Source organism: Myotis yumanensis, unplaced genomic scaffold (genome assembly GCF_028538775.1).
Source record: "Myotis yumanensis isolate MYYU_CA2020_CCGP unplaced genomic scaffold, mMyoYum1.0.hap1 SCAF_20, whole genome shotgun sequence".
Taxonomy (NCBI): Eukaryota; Metazoa; Chordata; class Mammalia; order Chiroptera; family Vespertilionidae; genus Myotis; species Myotis yumanensis.
This window is the reverse complement of record NW_027223771.1, coordinates 19946968-19960862: the sequence shown is the minus strand read 5'-3', so window position 1 is coordinate 19960862 and position 13895 is coordinate 19946968.

Genomic DNA, 13895 nt, shown 5'->3' with positions numbered 1-13895 from the left:
CACTATGCTTTAATTATGTTCAATTTGTAACAATGAAATGGGGGGTCACCACAACATGAGGAACTGTATTAAAGGGTCGCGGCATTAGGAAGGTTGAGAACCACTGTTCTATGGGCTCACCTGCTCAGTGCCCTTGCCCAACCCAGAAGCGAGGTGCCCTCCAGATGCCTGTGTTATCTCAGGGCTCAGTCCTCAGGGCTCACTCTGCCAGTTCCCTTATCATTTACAGGACTTCCCCTTCCTGTCCACAGCTGCTGTCCTCTGTCTTCTAGTCTGTCCTTCCTCTGAGCAATGTTAGGAAAAGTTAGAATCCGGCCTCAGAAAATTCCCTCTTTGTTTCACAACCATCTATGGCCCCAGCGTTCTGAAAATGAAAGTAAAACTGCTTGTGCAAAACCTCACCTCATCTCTCCGTTGCCTTTAGATCCACAACAGATCCGGGTTTTCCTAATCCTCCTGCCTCAGCCCCACCACCGTGTCCTTGGAAGGTGGCACTGCAGCCTGTGGCCCTCATCCCCCATCACACCCTGTGTCACCCAGGAGAGACTCACTGTTCTGGATGCGGCTTCCTGGGCGGCGGGACCTGAGAGGCGGGTCCCCAAGGCTGGGGGGTTAAACGGGGTCAGGCTGCGGGAATGCTGTGGGCAGAGAGGAGTCCGGGGGGCACGGAGGCCCCAATCCCGGCCTGTTGGTGCCCAACCAGCGTCAGACACACCCCGCACAGCAAGGACGCTGCCTCCTAGGCCTCCTCCTACTCACGACCAGTGCGCTGAGGCCTGTGAAGCTTTGAAGAATGTGAAGAGGTCAAAATGTCCGCCAGGAGGAGGACGGCGGAAGTCCCGCCCTAACCGGATGCCCTGACAACAAAAGTTGCCTTTAGCTCCGCCCACGTCAGGCGTTCCTTTCTGGGTAATGTAGTTTTCCCAAACACTGACAGGATGGCTAGGTTCCCAGCCAATGACATTGGTGAATAAAGGTGATGTGTTCAGCAAGAGGACCTGGGGAAAGATAAGATTTGACCAGAGGCCTGGTTAACTGGCAGATCTCCCAGGAGAGGGCTGTGGGGAGGACTGGGAGAGCTCCCCCAAGGAATGTATATGCACAGGGGAAAATGGGAGACATCTGTAACACTATCAATGATAAAATAAAAAAAAAATACATTTTATTTTATTTTAAATAATATAGCCCAGCTGGTGTGGCTCAATGATTGAGCATTGACCTATGATCCATGAGGTCATGGTACTATTCCTGGTCAGGGAATATACATGGGTTGTAGGTTCAATTCTGAATTGGGTGGGGGTGAGGACATGCAGGAGGCAGCACATCAGTAATTCTCTCTCATCATTGATGTATTTATCTTTCCCCCTCTCTTCCTCTCTCCAAAATCAATAAAAATATATTTTAAAAGTATATACATATATGCATAGTCCATGGACATAGACAATAATGGGGTGAGGGCCTAGAAATGGTGTGGTCAGGAGAGAGAGAAGCAAAGGGAATTGAGGGTGGAGAAAACTGGAACTATTTTTAATAGAGTCTACAATAAAAAAGATGGTTTGCACATATGGCATGGCTCAGTGGTTGGACGTGGACCCATGAATCAAGTTATCTCTGGCTGGATTCCAGGTCAGGGCACATGCCTAGGTTCGGGAGCTCCATCCCTGTAGGGGGCATGCAGGAGACAGCTGATCAATGATTCTCTCTCACCATTGATTTTTCTACATCTCCCTCTCTCTCTAAAAAATCAATTTAAAAAAGGAATAGCGTTAAGATTGATTTGAGTCAACAACACTGAAGTGAATGAGGGCTATCACATTTCTTTCAAGTTCTCAAAGAAAAATCATGCCTTGGTCTCTCTTTATAGAGTATGTCCCAGGCATAGCTGTGTTCACCAACAGGAAGGAGCCTAGAGCGGGTCTGCCTCAGCTTGGTCTGTAGAGTTTCAGTTCATTACTTCATATTAGAAAATATTTCACAACACGAGTTCAGAAGATTTTGAGGCTACCTTAATTGAAGCTGGGAATAATGAAAAAATGTAGGCCTTCTGATAGAACAAGCAACAGCACAGAGACCAGGTGTGGCTCCTTTGCCTCTCTAGAAACATTGTGGGAAATAAATGAGCCAAAGTGAGGCTGCTGTTAGCTCACTGGGCATTCAGAGTAAAGGAGGTCTTAACAGCAGATTCAGGGGGTTAGCCTAGATGAGCTGCCACTGCTCATTGCTACCCTGGTTACAGCTTGAGTGGGATCCCTGAAAGTCTTAGAAGAGCCCAGCTGGTGTGCTTCAGTGGTTGACTGTTAAACCATGACCCCGCAGGTCACTCATCAATTCTTGGTCAGGACACATGTTCAAGTGGTGGGCTGGATTCATATTGTGGTGCATGCAGGAAGCAATCTAACAGTGATTCTTTCTTATCATGATATTTCTCTCTCTCTCTCCCCCTCTCCCTTCCTCTCTGAAATCAATAAAAATATTTTGAATGTATGCTTCAAATCGCTTATACTTACATCAAAGTTTAAAATGTTTAAAACTTGCCACTTTCTATTATTTTATTATATTACCACTAGAGGCCCGGTACACAAAAATTTGTGCACTCGAGGGGGGGGGGGGGGTCCCCTAGCCCGGCCTGTGCCCTCTCACAGTCTGGGACCCCTCGGGAGGTAACGACCTGCTGGCTTAGGCCTGCTCCCGGGTGGCAGAGGGCAGGCCCAATCCCTAAGTGCAGCCCCTGGTCAGGCTCAGAGCAGGGCTGATTGGGGAGTTGGGGCACCACCCCGTCATGCACAGAGCAGGGCGGATCGGGAGGTTGCAATGCCACCCTCAGTCACTTTCAGGGTAGACTGATTGTGGGGTTGGGGCACCGCCCTCTGTCACAATCAAGGCAGGGTCGATGGGGAGGTTGCAGCGCCACCCCCTGTCACGCACAGAGCAGGGCCAATCAGGGGGTTGGGGCCCTGCTCTCTGTCACTCACAGAGCAGGGCAGATCAGGGGGTTGGGGCACTGCCCCCTGTCTCTCACAGAGCAGGGCCCATCAGGGGGGTTGGGGGCGCTGCCCCCTGTCACTCACAGAGCAGGGCCCATCAGGGGGTTGAGGAGCTCCCCCCTGTCACTCACAGAGCAGGGCCCATCAGGGGGTTCAGGAGCTCCCCCCTGTCACGCACAGAGCAGGGCGGATCAGGGGTTTGGGGTGCTGCACCCTGTCACACTCAGGGCAGGGCCAATGGGGAGGTTATGGCTCTACCCTGTCACACACAGAGCAAGGCCCGTGGAGGGGGGTTGGGGCGCCGCCCTCTATTACCCACAGAGCAGGGCTGATCAGGGGGTTGGGGCACCGCCACTGTCACACTCAGGGCAGGGCCGATGGAGAGGTATGGCTCTACCCTGTCACACACAGAGCAGGGCCCGTGGGGGCAGGGGGTTGGGGCACCGCACCCTGTCACACACAGAGCAGGGCCGATCAGGAGGTTGGTGCGCCACACCCTGTCAAACACAGAGCCGCAGGGCAATCAGGGGATTGGGGAGCTCCCCCCTATCAGGCACAGGGCAGGGCTGATCAGGGGGTTGGGGCGCCTTCCCCTGTCACGCTGATCCCAGTGCCAGGAGGCCTCGCTGCTCCGCTGATCCCGGTGCTGGGAGGCATATTACCCTTTTACTATATAGAATAGAGGCCTGGTGCACGGGTAGAGGCCGGCTGGTTTGCCCTGAAGGGTGTCCTGGATCAGGGTGGGGGTCCCCACTGGGTTGCCTGGCCAGGCTGGCTGAGGGGCTGAGGGCTGTTTTCCCACTGGCAGTTGACTAAAAGCTCCCAACCGCTCCTTGTTTTCTTTTTTTTTTTTTTAATTCTGGGCCAGCTTTAGCTCTGAGGCCTCGCTGCTGAAAACATGGATACAATGTTGCGGTCCGGGGCTGACTGAAAGCCGGGTTTTTTTTAGCTTCTTATTTGCAACATAGTAATAGTTGCTTAGAGTTGCAGTTGAGAGGCTGGCAAGTGAGGCGGGGAATGTTGGAGTCTGCAGTCCCTGGAGGAAGCAAGCCTCCCTGCTTGCTTCAGTGCATGGCTGCCGGCCGCCATCTTGGCTGACAGTTAATTTGCATAAGGATACGCTGATTAGCCAATGGGAAGGGTAGCAGTCGTATGCCAATTACCATGTTTCTCTTTTATTAGTGTAGATGAATGTTCATGAGTATATTTGTACCTAATGCATCAGCATGTTGGAAATAATATGTAATGATTTGCTACTGAAATATCTTATCAGGCCCATGTTCAGTGCCATCATTTTGTCAGTTTGAAACTGATCATGATGAGAGTATTTTACACCAAGAAAATTGACAAATAGTACAAAACTTAACTTCACTGATGTACTATTGAATGCTTTAACTTAAAATGAATGGTGGAGAATGTTCGCAACATAGATTAAACTTAAAAGTGTATCTTGCAAGTGGGCATTAAATTGTGCATAAGATAAAGTTTGAGAAAAACTGTTTTGCTTTCAGTATTCAAAACATAGAGTTCCCAATGGCAAATAAACCAATTGGGTCTTTAAGGAATGAGTGAAGTGAATACAGATGTCTTAGATGCTGAATTGTCCTCCTATCAATTAAATCCTAATCTTTCAACAAAAGACACAAAGACAGCAGAAATAAATGTATAAAGAAATGCTCACCATAAAAATTTCTTATGGAAATGGATTTAAAACAAAACAAGTTAACACTATACTGATTTTTGGGCCTACAATTTAAAAATATTAAACATTGCATGTGTTTACAAGGATAAAGAAAAACTAGAATTTTCATTATTGTGTGTGTCTGGGAAGGCAAAGGGAATGACCATTTTAGACCACAGATTTGCGTATCTTCAAAAGCATAACACGCACCTACACTATATCATTTAAATAAGTGAAGCATACATTTATATAAATAACTGAATGCAACATTTCCAGAAAATTTATTTATAATACCCCAAACCTGGAAATAACAAAAAACCATAAACAGATCAATAGTTAAACTGTTCATATACAGAACACAATACTACTCAGCAATAAAAAATAATTAACATTTAACATAAATATTAGTGTTGAATGTAAAATAACTGTGTATCATGAAGGAGATCAATATTTGTTAAGGAATATGCTCCTGCTCCTTACAGTGCTTACAATATTATGAAAAATATGAACTCATCTTGTAAGGGAAGAAAATGAATAAATGCATTTAGGGATGGGGAAAGTAGAAGACAGATGATGAAAGACAGTAGGTAAATATAGGGTGTGGTAAAGTAGCTTTAGAGTTGTTGTATGGAAATTAATTTAATAATCCTATATAATAGAAGGCTAATATGCAAATTGACCAAGGAGTCACTATGACACAAACTGACCACCAGGGGGCATATGCTCAGTGCAAGAGCTGCCCCTTGGTGGTTAGTCCACTTCCACAGGGGTAGCACCACTCAGCCAGAAGCTGGGCTTATAACTGGTGAGTACAGTGGTGGTGGGGGGGGCTTCTCCCACCTCCAGGGCAGTCAGACATCCCCGGAGGGCTCCCGGACTGCAAGAGGGCACAAGCCGGCCTGAGGCACCCCCTGAGTGCATGGATTTCATGCACCAGGCCTCTAGTTCATAAATAATAATGAAAGTATAAACTCTTTCCTGGCCATTGTACTTCAGTAGGTTGGGCACCATCCCTTGCCCTGAAAGGTCACTGGTTCCATTCCAGGTCAGGGAATATACCTTCCTGGATTCCCTTTAGGTGGCATACAGGATGCAGCTACTTGATGTTTCTCATCTCTCTCTCTCTCTCTCTCTCTCTCTCTCTCTCTCTCTCCCTCTTTCTTCATCTCTTTTTAAAAAGTCACTGGATATATTTTTAAATATATAGAATACTTATTTTATCCTCACCTAAGGTTTGTTTGTTTTTTTCTCATTGACTTCTATATAGAGTGGAATGGTAGGAGGAGGTGGAGAGAGAGAGAGAGAGAGAGAGAGAGAGAGAGAGAGAGAGAGAGAGAAAGAGAGAGAGAGAGATCCTCAAGAGAGAGACACATCAATGGGTTGCCTCCCTTATGTGCCCTGACATGGCCTTAGGATTAAACCCACAACTGAGGTCTTTGCCCTTGACCATAATGGAACCAGGGACCATTCGCTCCTGGAGCCAAAACTCTAACCACTGATTAACTGGCCAGGTCTTGAAGTCTTTCTTAAAACACAGGAATCCAATAGGGACATCTTGGAAGCTGATTTTGGCTTTCTAAGGATGATTTCTTGAGATAGATTTATTGTAAATGTCCGAGGCTCCTCATTATCTCAAATTTTATTTCTTTTATTCCATATCCTGTCCCATTGTTGTGAATTTTGTCCAGATCCTCTGAAATTCTGTGGATGCTTATCATCAATTCTGCCTCTGTGTATGTCATTTTCCTCTGGGGTACTATCATTGTGGTGAGTATACTAAAGTACCTTACAGATACACTTTTAAGCAAAAGTGTAAGCCACTGGTCTTTTTATTTGCATGCAGTTCTGAAAATTTCCCTCTGTGTACAAAGCACCCATCGGAAGTCAGCCTGGGGCTCAAGGCAAACTGTGAGGCCTCCTGCAGAGAAGGTCAACTCTGTCCACAGGGCCCACAGTTCAGCCATAACCATGCTTTCTGATCCTGGTTGTCCAAACCAACCACAATGACTATCTTCAGTTTCCTGGTCAAAGAACTTGCTAAATTGTGGGTTCCATCCCAATAGGGGCCTGTAGGAGGCAGCCTATCGCTAATGATCTATCATCATTGATATTTCTACATCTCTCCCTCTCTCTAACCTCTCTGACATAAATTAAAACATTTTTTAATTTCTTTATTGATTAAGGTATTACATATGTTTCCTCATCCCACCATTACCCTCCTAGACACCCCTACTCCCTGTTGTCTGTGCCCATTGGTTAGGCTTATATGCATGCATACAAGTCCTTTGGTTGATCTCTCCCCCTTACCCAACCCTCTCCTACCTTCCCTTTGAGGTTTGAAAGTCTGATATATGCTTCTCTATTTCTGGATCTGAATGCAATTTATAATCAACTAGTAGCCCGGTGCACGAAATTTTGTGCACTTGAGGGGGGGTTCCCTCAGCTATTAAACATTTATTGGCACAACACTGACCACATTGGTGGTGGTGGTGGTCTTATCAGAATGTGTTATATTATGCAGATGAAAATCTATTTAAGCAGATTTGATGTAGATATTTTCAAACATGGAAGAATTGTCCCTGTCAACTATTTTAGTTGATTCATATCTTCACTAATTGTCATCATTGCAAAGTTTTCAGTTCCCATATGGATTGCTGGATATAATAGGTCATGTGCTGTCCCTGTCCTTTGTAGCCTTTGTTACCTTAAGGACTCTAGCTTTCCATTTATATGTTTAAGTACCAACCTACCGGCTTAAAAATGTAAGCTTTTAACACTGCTCTCTCTGTTCTGTATCCTTCCGATGAAAAGTGGAGTTGGGTTGCAGCACAGGAGAGAAATTCAGAAGGGGAATATTGAAGTAATGACTGCAGTAGGAGAATAGGGAACCTATTTCCCTGGCCACAGGCGCTGGTGCCCTGGAACACAGGACTGGCAGCTTCTCTGTGTGGCTGCAGCCTTGGACCTCAGGTGGATGGCTTGTCCATCTCCTGGGTTGCGGCCAGCCACAGGCACTGGCACCTGGACCAAAGGTGGGTGGCTTCTTCCTCTGGCGGCTTCTTCTTCTATGTTTCCAGGTGGGGAGCAGTCAGTTATGTGTATATGTGTGTGCATGCAAACAGGCGTGTACACGTGTGTATGTGGAATTCTGCTGGGCAAGTCAAAACCATAGAAGAGTTGCCACCTATCTCTTGAATATTCCCGAGATATCCCCCACTTTTTTATTCTATCACTACTGGAGAGTCATTATTTTCAGCCAGCCAGCCAGTGACTCTCTCAGTGTCTATTTCTGACTTCTTCATTCCCTGTCTGTCTTCCAACCCCTAATCATATTTCCACCTGGATGCATCATTTTTACTCCCAATATGCTGTATAGAGAAGGAGTCAGGATGCTGTCTTCCCATGAATAGTACTCAGTAGGTGGACGCTCAGCCACTGAGCAACACCACCAGGGCCCAGCAGCATATTTTGAAGACAAGGGCATAGGTAGGACCATGTTGACTGTGTTGGCTGAAATATCTCCAAATATCTTGACGTCAGGGCAGCCATTACGCTGAGTAAACCAGTAAGGCAAAAGTGAGAAGAAGGAATTAAAATTGAGATCACTTTTAAAATAAAAATTGCTGAGGTCCCTGCTGCCACCATAGTGAGGACAGGGTGATAGCATGTTCTGGCCGGCAGGCAGGGGATATAGCCTCCAAGTCCCCTCAGAGCTGTCCCTGGTGGAGGCAGTCTGCCTAGAGGAGAGGGACAAGTGCCAGGGAGGAGACAGACAAGCCCTTGATTGTTGTCACAGTTTGTGCTCTCGTCACCCTTGGACACACACATACACACACAGCTCTAGACTCCTGACCCCTTGCTCAGGCCCGAGAGAAGCACAGCCCGTTCAGTTGCATCTGGTCCTCTTGGTTAGCTCAGTCCTGTGATGCTCACCAGGGCGGCTGCCTCAGGAAAGTCCCTAGAGCTGGGCCCGGTGATAGGCAAGGCTTCTATGACTTTGGATTTCTACAACCAGGTCACTCGGGAGGCTGCATGGGGCTATAAAGATAACCCTAGATTTGGGAGTCAGTCAGCCCCCAGTTCAAGCCTCACTGTGACTTCTAACTGGCTATGTGACCTTGGGCCAGTGAGCCACTCCGTGAGGAGCTGAAGCCCAAACCAAGAGTGCCTTAGGATGTGACCTGTGAGATGCATTTTGGAGCCACACTCATCCTCTATTTGATGGCAAGCATAGGTGGGCGATAAATACACCTGTTTGGCAAAAAAATGAGAGCTTTCTAAGGGAATCAATGGGCTGTCTACCTACATGTATATATACATGTGTGTGTATGTGTGCGTATGCAAACATGTAAAAATATTCCCTCCTCTTCCTCTGGTTGGTTGATAAACATTTGGCTGGATGCTTCCTGCCCAAGGTTTGTCTGATGTTTTCTGATTTTCTCACTTTGCTGTTCTCCCCAGGGAGAGCCCCTGTGGTGCCACAGGTGATCCCACCCTCTCTGCAGGCAGACCTCAGCCCTGAGCTGTCACTTGGATATTTCCCACCCCCAGATCACACAGCTCCCAGGCCAGGGTAGAGGTGGGGCCCTGGAACTCAGTGTGATATGGTTTGGGATGACCCCTCAGCAACAGGAGCCCATGGTACTGCCCAGGGGGCCCTTTCTGCCACACACAGGTACGTGATTTTAGGTAAATGAATGTGTGAGGGGTCAGGGTGCTCCCTCACCTGTCCCTCCAGGGCCACATCCTCAAACCCGGGAACCTACTGACACTGCTCTGCTCCTTTGACTGCACCCCATCTGCTTCCCATTCACCCCCTTGGGGCTGGAAGGACCTAGAGTGGACGCCGGCTTTCACCCCAGCACATGAAGGTGGATGTGATCAGCTCCCACCAAGGAGAGCAGCACAGACCCAAGAAGCCAGAACAGACTGAAGACCCCAAGCAGCAGTCAACTCAGCAGTGGTGCAGATGAACCTTCGTGGCCCAACTCCAGCTCAGCGCACTCCACAGACAAACACACATGCTGTCAACACATGGAAGCACGCCAAGGGCTTCATCCTTACAAGGCTACCGATGACACTAACAGCAGAATACTCCACTAAGTCACAACCTGTGCTCATTCAATGCTTTAAAAATAACAGTTTTATGAATCGGGATGAGCCCAGTCAGTGTGGACTAGCGATAGAGTGCCAACCTATGAACTATGAGGTAATGGTTCGATTTCAGGTCAGGGTATATGCCCAGTTTGTATGCTCCATGCCTTCCATGGGGCAGACAGGAGGCAGCCAGCCAATCAATAATTCTCTTTCATCTTTGATATTTCTCTCTCTCTCTCCTTCTGCCTTCCTCTCTGAAATCTATAAAAATGCATGTTATGAAGATTGGGGTGAAATAAATGTACAACACTGGGTTCACCATTTTAACTATTTTTCAGTGTATAGTTTTGTGCCATTAGATGCATCTCCACTGTCCTGCAACTCACCCAGCCCACCTCCTGACTCACTCAGTGCCTCACCCTGTGGCTCTGTGCTCCTGGGAAATGATTGTGAAGAATCGCCAAGTGCTGCAGTGGAGCTGATGACCAGCCTCATTTCTTCTCCCCTAAAGGCCAGCCCCTCAGAGGCTCTTATGTTGACACAGCATTTTATGGGGAAAAAACAATGGTTGTCTACTGCGTACTGTGTTCACATACACCCCAAGAAGCAGATCAAAGGGGGTCTTTTAATTCAACAAGCGTGTTGAGGACAGCCATCTTTATTGGTGCCCTGGTGGCCAGGCAGGGTGTAAGGCTTCACTGTCTCCTCTCAGGAGGTACACATAGCAATCCTATGAGGCAGCTTCATTACCCCATTTTGCAGATAAGAAAACTGAGGTTCAAAAGAGGTCACCTGGCTAACAGTTGGAGGAGCCAGAACTTGAAGCCAGGCCTTTCTGACTCAAGATGCCACCACACCATCCTCGCAAAAGTACATTCACACTTTGTTTATGAATGTCAGTTGTACTAGAGTTACTCCCCACTGGTAAGGCTCCTGCTAGCTAAGTAACTGAAGTGTGAACACCAAGAAGTATTCAAGGGCACTGACCTCAAAAGATTCACAAACTACACAGAGGGCCTGAATCAGGGAGACTGCCCAACCCACCAACCGCCCTGGTCTCTAAGAGAAACATGAGGTCTGAGAGATCCCTGCCAGCCGGCCCCACTCCTGCCTTCCACCAGGGGGCAGTGGTCCTCCCCATGACCCTGAGCACTTGGCAGTGGTCCTCCCCAGGAACCTGAAGTCCTAGAACAGGGATCCCGTTTGGCCCACACTTGGTCCCAGGAGTGCCGAGATAACAAACCCCAGAAAAACAAAAACAAAACTGGCTTCTCACACAGATTCACAGTTCAATGAACTGATTTTAGGTTTGGAACTGATGGGAACCCTTGAAGAGAAGGAATATCCAGGTTCTTTCAACAGTCTCTCCATGATGCTTAGGAATGTTGATCAATATTGGAAAAACAGCACCTTTCCCCCGCCCCAACACGCCCAAGGCCCTCCTGAGCTCTGCAGAGATCTAAGCACACCTTCACCTGCAACCTCAGGTGCACATGTGATGTTCTTCAGCACAGGAATTGGCTACTTGTTTGCTTGGTGCACTGCCTGCCCCCAGACCACTTTCCCCTGGCCAATGCCACACCTCCTCTGGGGCTGTGAGGGGGCAAACACAAGAGGGATGGGAAGAGGCCTGGCTCCCCTGAAAAGCCAACATGTAGCAACCCCTGCCCAGGGGGGACAGAGTACAGACTGCACCCATCCGCCCAATTATGAAATGAATGGAGGAAATCATGCCCAGGGTCAGGTATACTGGAGGTTAGTAACCACTGGGGAAGTCTCCTGCCATCCAGAGCTTTTAATCCCCCACAGACAAATCTAAGACATCCTAAGGGTGCCAGCGTGCTGTCATCTGGAAGCTCCTGGGACTGTCCACATGGGAGCTGAGAAATCGGTTACTTTGTAATTCATGTCCTCACGTCAAGGCTGCCAGACCCTTCATGTTCTCCTTGGGGAGAATTGCAATGACACAGTTCCAAATGGCTTTTAAATAAAATCTTATTCCCTTGGGGTGAGGATGAGCTGACACATGAGATTCAGATCCAAGAGCTCAGCTCCCTGGATGAGGAAGCCACATCCAGGCTGACTCCCAGGCACCAGGGGCTGCTACCTACCTTCTGACAGCTGCTCCATCTCCCAGCTCAGGTGGGCAGGCTGGTTCATCCTCTGCACCCATTCAGCCTCGAGGGCCATGCTGTCCCCCAACAGCTCCTCAAGAAACCGCTGGGGAATGTGTCCACGATCCTAGTTCAGGAAGAGGGGTGGGGTGAGGATGTACCCCAGGGCACCCTCTGGACAGGCCCCACCCCCATGCATCTATCCTCATTCCCCCAGAATGAAGGGCCTCCATACACCTTCTCAATTCCAAAAACACAGCTGCACAGAAGTGACTCCAGCACAGAGCCCAGCTGGGAGACCTACAGCCACTAACACACATGCTGACCCAGTGGCCTAGGTGATGAAGACACCCAATGTCTCTCAGTGGTGTCTGAGCAAAGGGGCGTACAGCACTGGGCTTTAAAGCAAGGAATATGATGATGGGCAGTTCTGCAGCTCCTTAGCAGGTGTAACATGTCTTGGAAAGGTTTTAGGGACTTCCAAATCACAGCGCAACCCACATGTTAAACACTAGTAGAGACCCTTTTTGCAATAGTCACCCACCTACATCCGTCCTTACAGAAAAGCAACACAGCAGTCAGGCCCTATCTGGTTTTGAGGTTTTTTTAAACATTCACTCACACACACACACACACACATATTTTAAATAAATAAAATGTATTTTAAATATATATATATATATCACAGAGAGGAAGGAAGAGGGAGAGATAGAAACATGAATGATGAGAGAGAATCATTGATCGGCTGTCTCTCACAGGCAATCCCTGGGTAAGGTTCCTCCAACCTGGGCATTAGCCCTGGCCAGGCAGGCCTGGTCTGTTTTGAAGACCTTAAATGTTGCCCAGTCCAGTCAAGCCACTGAGCTTAATAAGAAACTCTTCACCATCAGCAGGTCACTATGTCGGCAAAAGCAACAAACCAGTAGCAGAAAGTCAGAGAAGGGCACCACATAAACCTAACAGTGCCCCAATCTGTTGTACATGTGGTACAAGAGGGTCTGACATGTACAGCTACTGATAGGCATGAGATTTCGCTGAGCCCATTTCCATCACAAGGAAGGGGTGGGCTAAGAGTCTGTCCAGGGTTTAAGTGCTGAGTCTAGGCCTCTCAATTCCACTGTCACTCCACTGATCTGGGGCTGGAAATAAATAGCTATTCGGGCAAGCTTTTATTCAACACATAGTTCCTATCTGAACAGTTTCCACATGTCCTCTTGGAAAACCAACAGCTCTTGGCAGTTTCCTGGAAATGAGGGCTCAGACACAACAAATAATACTATGGGCCTCTGGGTGTCAGGCACATGTTGGGTGTGGGACGCCATGGCTGGTCCCTTGCAGGTCCCCTCACGGGAGGAGTCTGCTGGACTTACTCCTGTCCCAGTGCCCAGCACACATGTGGGAGCCATTTGGCTCTTTCCCCTCATCTCTGCTCCCTCCCCAGAGCCCTCCCAGAACCACAAGGTGTCTTAGGGGTCTGAGTCTCCCCTGAATGCCTTCACAGTGTGGGAACACGCATCCAAGGGATGTGACCATTTCTCTCGGTGGCAGTTTTCTCCATTCGGAGTTTCTAATGACTGGCAGGAGGCGGTAACTGCTGCCTTTCCATCTTCTGTCCATTTTCCCCTAAGGAGCCTGAACCCAAGATTCTTGGTAGAAGGGAAGCCATGGACCTCCCATCAGTGGACATAGTTTTGATCAAAGCCTGGCAGCCGGAAGGGTTTGCTCACAGACTATGGATTCACCTGGGCACTGTCTCTCTGCCCATCCAGAGCCCTGAACTAGGTGCCCTCTGTCCTTGAAACATTCACTCTCCTCAACAGCCCTGAGCGGGAGGCAGGCACAGTCACTTCTTACACATGAAGAGGCTCTGCACTCACCGAATCTGCTCTCACCGACTCTAAGTTCACCGACTCTAAGTTCAGCGACTCTATGTCCACCGAATCTACGTCCATCTACTCTTCACACACCGACTCTTCACACACTGACTCTGCACTCAACTGACTCCACACCACCAACTCC